Here is a 10,981-nt window from a genome sequence, read left to right as displayed (position 1 = left end):
ACTGACATGACAAGGGAGAGACATGAGTGTGGAGTCTTCACTTCATCATGTAATGGTAAACAAGAGAGGCAAGGCCTTCAAGACTCACTTGTGATAAATTAAGTCCCATAGCATTAATTACAGAGTAATTTCCCTTTTTAAGAGTCTGCACCAAAACGTTTGCAAAATAAATAAAAATTCCATGCTCAGCAAAAGAAGTTCCTGTTTGAACAAAAAATGATAATAATGACTCCTCTTGTTGTTGTGTCAGAATAAGAGGTCAAAGTGCCAAGTTTAGAGAATACAAAAAATATAACAGTAAATGCAGTTTGCATATAATTAGGCTTCTTTTTTTTTCTTTTTTTTTGTGCCCATCCCAGAGGTGCAATATTGTTTTAAACAAGATGACTGGAAAGAACTTAATTTTTCCTATTTTTATGCCAAATTTGGTGTCAACTGACAAAGTATTTGCAGAGAAAATGTCAATGTTAAAGTTTACCACGGACACACACACACACAGACACACGGACACACACACACACACACACACAGACAACCGAACACCGGGTTAAAACATAGACTCGCTTTGTTTACACAAGTGAGTCAAAAAACTATATTGTCAGTATGTGCGCTGACCCTTTCCTTCTCAGGGTCTATCCAGCTTCTCTTCTGGGGCCATAATAAAGAAAAGTGTCATGGCCTGGCTTCGCTGACGAAGATCTAGGAAGGGCGTTGTCCACGTCTGATGCAGGCACGTTCATGGCTGACAAGGCCAATGCGGGAAAAGCAGAGTCGGCCGCAGCGGTTGCAAGGGAAAGTCATAATAAAGAAAAGTAGTAAACAGTAAAATGATCATAATAATGAATTATGCCAATATCTTTTTTTCATTAAAAAGAGAAAAGAAAAAAAGGCACATGTCATGGCAGGGGAAAATACCAATAGCGTCTCACCATAAGTTTTTATAGGTTCAACAGACTGTACTGAATGTACATGTATCCACTTTGAGCATGGAAAAAATATAATTTACAAGAAGTGTCTGCATAACAGAATTACATTCCATGTTTATATTGCCTATACATGTACAATCACTGACAATGAATATAAGAAGGCGGAAAAAAAAATCAGATAATGTACGTACAAACCAGTTATGATGCAGGAGCTACTGTCAGCACAAAGTAATATCCAGATGTCACACAAGCATATTATTCATGTACACATACAACTTTCTGTGCTACACACAGTAACCAGCTGACACACCAGCTGGCATTTAGGTGTACACACTAATACAGTGATGCAAGTAGCAATGTGTGAGAAAGAAACAAGTTAAAAATACTGACATACTAGAAGAATACTTGATAATGTTTATGTTCTGTTTAACGGTCAGTACTCAGTTATCATACCTTGTTTTCTGTCATTGTTTCATTCACACACACACAAACACACATACACACACACACTCACTCACACACACAGACTACATACCAAGAAATACACCAACAAAATTACTCTTTTTGTGACTGGACATTGCATAGCCACTTGGTCACAAGATCTCCAGGAAAAACAACAACAAAACCTCCTGGAGTAAAGGTGGAGACGGACTGGAGATCATGCAAAGGCATCCATCTTTAAATGCAGAAGACACTGCAGGTACACTTTCCTACATATCAACCAACTTTTATGACTTTGTACTAATGCGGCTATTATGCTAGAAGTATAAAGAAGGTAATCTTTTCATATGCCTATGTAGTTCCAGAACTACTTGACTGTCAAGTCTACCACATGTGAGCTGACCCTTAATGGATAAAACCCTTCTTTTATTAGTCAGTGCCTTTCAACCACAAAGGAATCTGGGCATCCCCTTCATCAGACTTCAGAGGTAAATCTTGTCTCTGGATTCTATTTCTTGTTCATTTACAAAGCCCTGAGAAATCTTGTACATCATTGGCAAGGTCTTGACATACATGCATAGTTGACTTTTGTATCAAATGAATCATCTGTTGTCACAATTAACAGTACACAAATGCCCATTTGTCTCATCCTAGGCGTAAAATCTATGTCACAATGGGAGAAAGAAAAGCTCCCATAATGTGTTCCCTGTTGACACTGCCTCAGAAGATGGGGAATCAACATGCTGTTTCTGTTGAACTGATGGATTCCTGCTTGATCTGGTGAACCCAGCTTTACCCTCTCTGACAACACTGTGATTCAATTCCTCCACATCCACCTAAAACAGAAAGAAGAGAAAAAAAGATTCTCCACAGATCTGTCAATGATATGCTGTGTTTTACTACAAGATGACTGTCCATTGATCTATTAATGAAACATGTTGCAGCAGAGGTGTACAAAAAATCCTGGGTAAAACAAAAAGAACAAAACACACACACAAAAAATCTACAAACTGGGACAAAAGGTTTGCTGATAATCTTATGAGAAACAAACAATGACTATATTTCTTACAAAATTTATCCAAACTGACAAAACTATAAACAAAAAAATACCCTGCTGTGTGATTCAATAGATGGCAAAATAAATCAAGGAACAATAGCAAAAGCAGAACAAATAAGAACATTTTTATCATGCACAAACTATCTATGAATTACTGTATTCTGCTGCATATTTTAAAAAAGACCATCAGTTACTAATCATATGTGAAAAACAACAACCACCAACTACACCTGAAGAATATGTAGATTTTCCATTCAATAAGCACCAGGCCGTAACAGCATCACTTCATTCAGAAAGTTTTGGTTTCAAGTCATCTTTTACTTACTTTTCTTTTTTTACAGACCACCATTATTATCCGCTGCTGAACTGTGACCACGAAGCAAAGCATGAGCTTCACCATGACCTTCTCTGTCCAAAAGTTCAAAGCCAGGATCCTGCAGCTCTGAAGCAGGTCTTGGAAAGACATAAAAATGCATCATTATCCATCTGGTTTGGAGCAGGAAAGAAATAAAAATCCGTCATTATCTATCTGGGTTGGAGCAGGAAAGAAATAAAAATGCGTCATTATCCATCTGGATTGGAGCAGATCTTGTATTGTGCTATAAAATTCCAGGACTTTTCCATCATGGGACAAACTTTCAATTCTCCACGATTGCATCAAGGCAGTTTGATGGAGGTGGGTGTGTGTGAGAGCATCTTGTTCAGTCCATGTCAAATTTAAATCAAGCCATTGGTCAAAGAGTATCAGTATTAGTATCAGTACCTCAAGGAGGCGTCACTGCGTTCAGACAAATCCATATACGCTACACCACATCTGCCTCTGCCAAGCAGATTCCAGTCTGTCATCGTCAATAATTTCCTGTCTGAACCTGTTAAAATCAACACTGAGTCCCACAGGGATCTGTTTTAGGCTCAGTTCTCTTCACACTATACACTGCTCCTCTCGCTGAAATTATCAACCACCACAATGTTAGTCATCATTCCTATGCTGATGACACTCAACTTCAGAAGAATGATACCCCTGAGAAATTGTCCTCACTCTTGCAAGAAACATCTGAATGCTTCCTGGACATTCAAAACTGGATGACTCTAAGTAAGTTTCAATTGAACGCAGACAAAACCAAAGCAATGATCATAGGAACTAAACAAAAACTCTCTTCCATCACAGCTGACAAAATCAAACTTGGCAGTACATCCATCCCTCTTTCCAGCTCAATCAGGAACCTTGGCATTGTCCTTGACAACACACTGTCCATGCAAAAATTTATCAGTCAGACATGTCAATCCTGCTACTGTCAATTGCGACACATCAGTTCCATTCGGAAATATGTCCACCGACGCAACATCTGGACTTGTCGTTTCTCTCATTCTCTCTCACCTTGACTACTGTAACTCCCTATTATCTGGTTTGCCTGCTTCATCCATTCAGTCCCTTCAGCGCATACAAAACTCTGCTGCCCGACTCGTCCTCAGAAAGAAAAGATCTGAGCACATCACTCCTATCTTGCAACATCTCCATTGGCTCCCTGTCTCACACAGAATAAAGTATAAGATCAGCACTCTATGTTATAAATGCATTCACAAATCTGCCCCTTCCTATCTTTGTGGCTGCCTTCACCTCCATCTCGCTCTCTACGATTGGCTTCGGATCCACTCTGTTTACCAAACCCAGATTCAAACACTCTACTGTTTGACGTCATTCTTTCTGTCTCTGGACGTTGTATTTGGAATGAACTTCCTCTTTCGCTTTGTCAGGTCTCTGCACTCAGCTCTTTCAAGTCTGGCCTAAAAACCCACCTCTTCACAAGATAGCCTCCCTCTCCTACCTCTTCCTTGTCTTCAGTTTTCTTCAGTTTTAGAGTTGTGCATGCGTGTGAATGACTGGTGTGAAAGCGCTTAGATTTGTCTCTGCACAAGATTCAGCGCTATATAAATACTATCATTATTATCATTGTTATTATGCCTGACCAGCAGCGTAACACAACGCGCTTAGTCAGGCCTTGGTCGAAGAACATTGTATCAGTGTGAGGGGGAGAATCCATTGTGTCACAAGCATCCACTGTTTGGGGGCAGGTGTATGAGAGACAGAGACTGGGTATATGTGACAGTGTTCAAGGTCGGACCAGTGCACTGGTGTAGTGTATATGATCAGTCTGCAAGTTTTGACGCCTCCTTCAAACTAAAACTCTGTGTGTGTGTGTGTGTGTGTGTGTGTGATATGCATGCATCTTCTTTTAAGTCAGTGCATGCAGGATAGAAAACAGAGACAAATATGACATATACCAGTCAATGTTTTTATGTATGACAAACATTTTGTCAGTTTCATATGTCAGCGACCATGTCTACTTTTAAACTTCCGATGTAGGCTTGCATCTGCCAGAGGAAGGCAGTTGCGTTAAATGTTTTCCCATACCTTGCTTCAGTCGATAAACAGTTTTCCAGTGATAAGAAACTCTAGGGAGAGCTGGACAGTCCAAACTGTTCTTTGTTACAAAGAGTAATAATTTCTGGTGATGATGCAGTCATTTTGTGAGATACTGTTTGTCACTGCAGTAGAAACCGAAACTTTCCCTGGTCAGTAATGGTAGTACTCAGCCATGATTTGGCCCCTACATTAAAAAGGTCACACAGACACAACAAAAATCAGATGATAAATATTTTCCCATCATCTCTCTCTCTCTCTCTCTCTCTCTCTAACCCACACAAGTCTTCACCATGTAAAGACACACACACACACACACACACACACACACACACACACACACACAACAAATACAGTTTTTCTTCGTCATTTTTCTTTTTTGGTATCATCATCAATTGTTGTTTGTGCCATATCAGTCTCAATGTTTGAAAAAAAACAAAAAAACATATACCTGCAAATCACACATGAAAGGTATCATCATCAATTGTTGTTTGTGCCATATCAGTTTCAATGTTTGAAAAAACAACAACATATGCCTGCAATTCACACATGGAAGATTTGCTGGTCAAATCAAAACAAAGGTATGTTGTTTTTCATATGTCCTCTGTGCAACATCAAAAGTGAAAGTGAAAAGATTAAGAAGTATAAAAGCACAGTTATGCAAAAGCAGCTTTAAAACATCGGCAGCAGCACATAATTTTTATTATTTTTCTGTCATTCCTTGCCTTATTTCTGTAAAAATATACACTTTCCTTTAACATTTAAAACTTTACACACACACACACACACACACACACATGCACACATGCATGCATGATGCATGTACGCATGCACTCATGCATGCAAACACACACACACACACATTCATGCAGGCATCACGAACACTCACACACACACACTCAGACACAACCTAAACATTTGAAAAAATGAATGGTCAAGCAATACACAACCACTTCAAACATTTTCCCCATCACCTGTGTTCTATAAATAGAATTTTCAAAATGTGTGTGCACAACTTAATCCATTTGTGATATTATAACTTTGGCTTTGATTTTGCAAATAAAAAACACAGACGAAGAGCAAGCAGTTAATAACAATGAAAATATAAATCCACAAACGAAGGGAATAAATATGCAAAAGAAATAGTGACAGATTAACAGGTAAATTTATGTAGAACCCTTCGCACATACAAGATATCAGCAACACATCTTTTCCAGTTTGAAAGAAAACTCACAAGCAAATGAAGTAAGTCTGCCGGCAAAAAAGTGAAAGATGAATTGGCAAATCAGTGTGGGCACTTTGACATATACTCAAGAAGTTGGCGATATCATTTTTACAGGTACCAATGAAAACCCACAAGCAAATGAAATAAACATACAAGAAAAATAGTGCAGAAACTGGCAAATTTATGTGAAAGCCTGTATATATGCTCAAGGTGATACTGGCATTTTCAATACACACACACATAAACAGATGAAACTGCAAAACAACAGAACCCTTATCTATTTACACTTGTGCTGGCAGCATCCAGTATACAGCCACAGATTAAAAGCAACCAAAGGGTAAGAGCCAGGTCTGGTCTAGTCTAGTCTGCACACACGCGTGTGCGCACGCACACACACACAAAGAAGTTAGCAATGTAATACAAACATTTTCATTAAAAGCAACCAATTAACAGATAAAAAGGAAAGATCTCAGCACCTATTCTGGCACTCAAGACTCTGGTAATGTCTTGAGAATTTGTGGCAAGCAAGGAGAAATTCTGTGTGAGTTTAGCAAGTATATAGTGTTTTGTGTAAATGAGGACACAGACTTATGAGGGCTCTCAAAGCGAAATGTAATGGCTGGCAAGCCTGGAGCATCAGGACAGGGCTGAGAGACCAGGAGAAATAAATGTATATTGTCAGCATCTGGCCCAATATGTGACTGGCCTCATGTTAAGATGTAACCCATTGCTGATGGCCTAAATTTCCCAACCTTGTATTCCTGTCTGTACAGATCCTTAGTGCTCGCCATTCTCCTGTATGGATGTGAAAGCTGGACACTGTCAGCCGAGCTTGAGAAGAGGATCCAAGCATTTGAGATGAAATGCTACCGAAAGCTGCTCCGCATCTCATGGGTCGAACACAAGATCAATGACTATGTCCGGAGCAAAGTCGAAGCCTTCGCCGGACATCAAGAACCCCTCCTGGCCACCATCAAAAGGAGGAAGCTGGCCTGGTTTGGCCACATGACCCGCCACAACACCCTGTGCAAGACCATCCTGCAGGGCACCATCGAGGGCGGAAGAAAGAGGGGAAGACCAAGGAGAAGCTGGACAGATGACGTCAAGACCTGGACGCATCTGAAGATGCCAGAGCTGGTGTCAGAGGCTGAGTGCAAACCAGGCTGGAGGAGAGTGACGTCCGCTGCATCCCTTGTGTCCCCCCCATGACCGGTGGGTCACGGGACATAAAGGTAAAAAGGTAAAAAAGGTATTCCTGTCTCTTCCACTAAAATTTTCCAGTTTTGATTTCCTTGTTATTATCATCATTATTATCATACGGCACCACATACGACTGCTTGATCGCTTTCACCAGCGCTGCCTTCGCACCATCCTCAGCATCCACTGGAGTGACTACATCACAAATGTCGAGGTCCTGGAGCAGGCAAAGACTATCAGCATCGAGGCAGTGCTGCTAAAGACCCAGCTACGTTGGGCAGGGCACGTGTCCAGGATGGAGGACCACCGCCTGCCCAAGATCGCGCTGTATGGCGAACTGTCCACTGGCCACCATGACAGAGGAGCACCCAAGAAGAGATACAAAGACTCCTTGAAGAAAGCTCTCGGTGCCTGTCACATTGACCATCGCCAGTGGTCCGCAGTAGCTGCTGATCGAGAGACCTGGCGACGCACCATCCACCAAGCTGTCTCCTCCTTCGAAAACAACCGCAGGGCCAGCCTTGAGGACAAACGCAGGAGGAGGAAGAACCACGACGCTGCAGCCGCGAACCCAGACCAGACTTTCCCTTGCAACCGCTGCGGCCGACTCTGCTTTTCCCGCATTGGCCTTGTCAGCCATGAGCGTGCCTGCATCAGACGTGGACAACGCCCTTCCTAGATCTTCGTCAGCGAAGCCAGGCCATGATTATCATTATTGTTTTGCTTTACTGCCGCCTTCCTCCTTATTATTGTTGCTCAAAGAGGAAGGTGGCAGAATGGTTAAGATGCTCATCTGTCAATACACAGAGTCCGTGAGGGTCTGGGTTCGAATCCTGCTCTCACCCTCTCTCCCCAGATTGACTGGAAAATCAAAGAACATCTAGCCATTCAGATGAGACAACAGACCGAGGTCCCGTGTGCAGCATGCACCTGGCACACTGATATAGAACCCATGGCAATGAGAGTGTTGTCATCTGGCAAATTTCTGCCAAAATCCACTCTGATAGGTACACTCAAGTGTGTTGGAATATGCTGCTGGTCAGGCATCTGCTTGGCAGATGTGGTGTTGCGTGTATGGATTTTTCTGAGCACACTGACACCTCCATGAAAAACTGAAACTGAACTATTGTTGCTTATAGTCCAGCCAACTGCACAGGACCATATCAGGACTGCCCAACTAACATGTCCAGCAGCATGAAACACAAGACTGTCACACATAAAAAATTATAAAAAATTTAAATGAATCAAGACAAACCTTCAGAACACAGTTCATGACACATAATCTCAACCATTCAGCTCCTTAGGATTAGACCATGCTGATGACATCAGCCCTTCTGCTTAATTTATCATCCCCAGATTACAAAAAAAAATGTAAAAAAAACAAACAAACAAAAAAACTTCAAAGCCAAACCAAAAATTACATAAAAAGGCCATACAGGCAAACCCAGCAGGATGATCAGCTAGTGCCCATCCCAGTGTTTACAGTCTCACTGCCACATTGACAGAGCAAAATAGCACAGATAGTGCATCACTGACTGTGGAGAAGAGAAAAAAATGTAAAGGCCATTTAAAAAAAAGAAACAGGAATGGACTGGAAAGGCTGAAAAAGGAGACAACAGTGAAGGGAGAAAAAAGGCAGAAATAAAGATAGCAACAGAAAAGAGGAAATTTCTAGCACAGATTTTCCAGCAGGCACGGATCCTATATATACTGAAAGACCCACAGCATCCCACAGAGGATTTGCTTTCCTGTAGCTTCCAGTTAAAGTTACAGACTTTAGTTTCCTTTATCTTCCAGACGGATTTACCGACTTAAATTTCCTATTTCTTCCAGATATATATACAAACTTTGGTTTCCTATGTCTTCCAAATAAATTATATAAACTTTGTTTTCTCATCTCTTTCAGTTAAATCTAAAAACTTTGGTGTCCTATGTCATCCAGTTAAACTTACAGACTCTTGTTTCCTATCTCTTCCAGTTCAGTTTAAAAACTCTGGTTTCATATGTCTTCCACTTAAATTCAAAACTTGGATTCCCTGCTTTTCCAGTTAGATTTAGACATTTTGATTTGCAATCTCTACCACTTAATTCTACAAACTGTGGTTTCCAGGTGAATTTACAAAACATTGCACAGAGATCTATCCTCACCTCACCTCAGGCCCATAACTAAAATAGTCGTTGGGGGAAACCTGAGGACCGCAGACACAACCTCCCTTCTCCATCTGTCTCTCTCAGCAGCCGCCGGCAGCAGTTTCAGTTTCAGTTTCAGTAGCTCAAGGAGGCGTCACTGCGTTCGGACAAATCCGTATACGCTACACCACATCTGCCAAGCAGATGCCTGACCAGCAGCGTAACCCAACATGCTTAGTCAGGCCTTGAGAAAGCTCACGTGTATGGAGTCTGGTCCATTCTTTGATGTTCTCATGCCAGTTCTTCCGCTGTCTTCCTCTTCTTCTCCCACCCTCGATGGTGCCTTGCATGATTGTTTTGGACAGACTGGTGTGTCGAGTGTTGTGTCCAAACCATATCAGCTTGCGTCTCTTCACAGTTGAAAGGAGAGGTTCCTGAGGTCCAGCAAGGTTATCAATTCTGCTCCGTACATGTTCATTGGTCCTGTGCTTGATCCAGGGAATTTGAAGGAGCTTCCTCAGGCATTTGTTCTCGAAGGCCTGGATCTTCCTTTCAGTTTCGGCTGTCAGTGTCCATGCCTCGCAACCATACAGTACAATGGAGACCACCAGGGCTTTGTAGAGTTTGAATTTTGTGGAGAATCGGATGTTACTTTTCCACACTCTGTTCAGTTTGGTCATAGCTGCGGTGGCTGTGCCAGTACGAATTCTTATTTCTGCTTTGCTGCTTCGCTTCCATCCTTTGTCAGGGTTGCTCCTAGATATTTGAAGTTTCCGACATCTTCCAGTTGTTCTCCGTTCATGAAAAATTCTTTCTTCTACTTAACTGAACATACAGACATGACAAAGTAAACTTGTATAATTCAGATTTCAGCAGTGCTAAGCACACCTAAGAAAACTGCTGCCTTACAAGGAACAGACAAAAACCATGACAGCAGGGATGACTTCCGGAAGGGTGTTACAATGTGAAACATCAGTGTATTGAGGCAAGAGCTCAATCAGAATAGCAAGCAATGAGTAGCCTCAGTTAAAAAAAAAAAAAAGCTGGACAAATTCCATGCTGTAACATAGAGTTGCGATATGAAACATGCGTGTATTGAGCTCAGCTGAGAGCTCGATCAGAATATCAAGCAATGTGCAGCCTTTGTCAAAAATCAGTAAAAAAAAAAAGAAAAAAAAAAGCTGTGACATGAAGTTGAAAGCGTGGACTCAAGAATTCTTATGACTAATGTGTGGACACAAACTATCCAGATTACAAACTGGACACAGCACGAACCACCAAAGGGATCAATGCTGCACTCCCACACTTGGGGCATGAAATCTGCTACCCTTTTTGGTGCAGCAGTCAGTTCTATAGTTCCTGGGCCCAGGGGCATCAAGCAGAAGCCTTGATGCCGATCTGAGGGATCAGATATAGATATGAAAAACCTCAAAAAGACAGGGCAGCACTAGTAAGCAAACAAGAAAAAAGGGGTGGGGGTGAGGAGGAATTTTTGTTGGCAAGTGAAGTATCAAGTGATTCTCATGACTGACGTCTTTCAAAGCTTCACTTTTTAATCCATCACATGCAAAAATCAAAAAGAT

Source organism: Babylonia areolata, chromosome 18 (genome assembly GCF_041734735.1).
Source record: "Babylonia areolata isolate BAREFJ2019XMU chromosome 18, ASM4173473v1, whole genome shotgun sequence".
NCBI lineage: Eukaryota > Metazoa > Mollusca > Gastropoda > Neogastropoda > Buccinidae > Babylonia > Babylonia areolata.
This window is presented reverse-complemented; position numbering follows the sequence as displayed.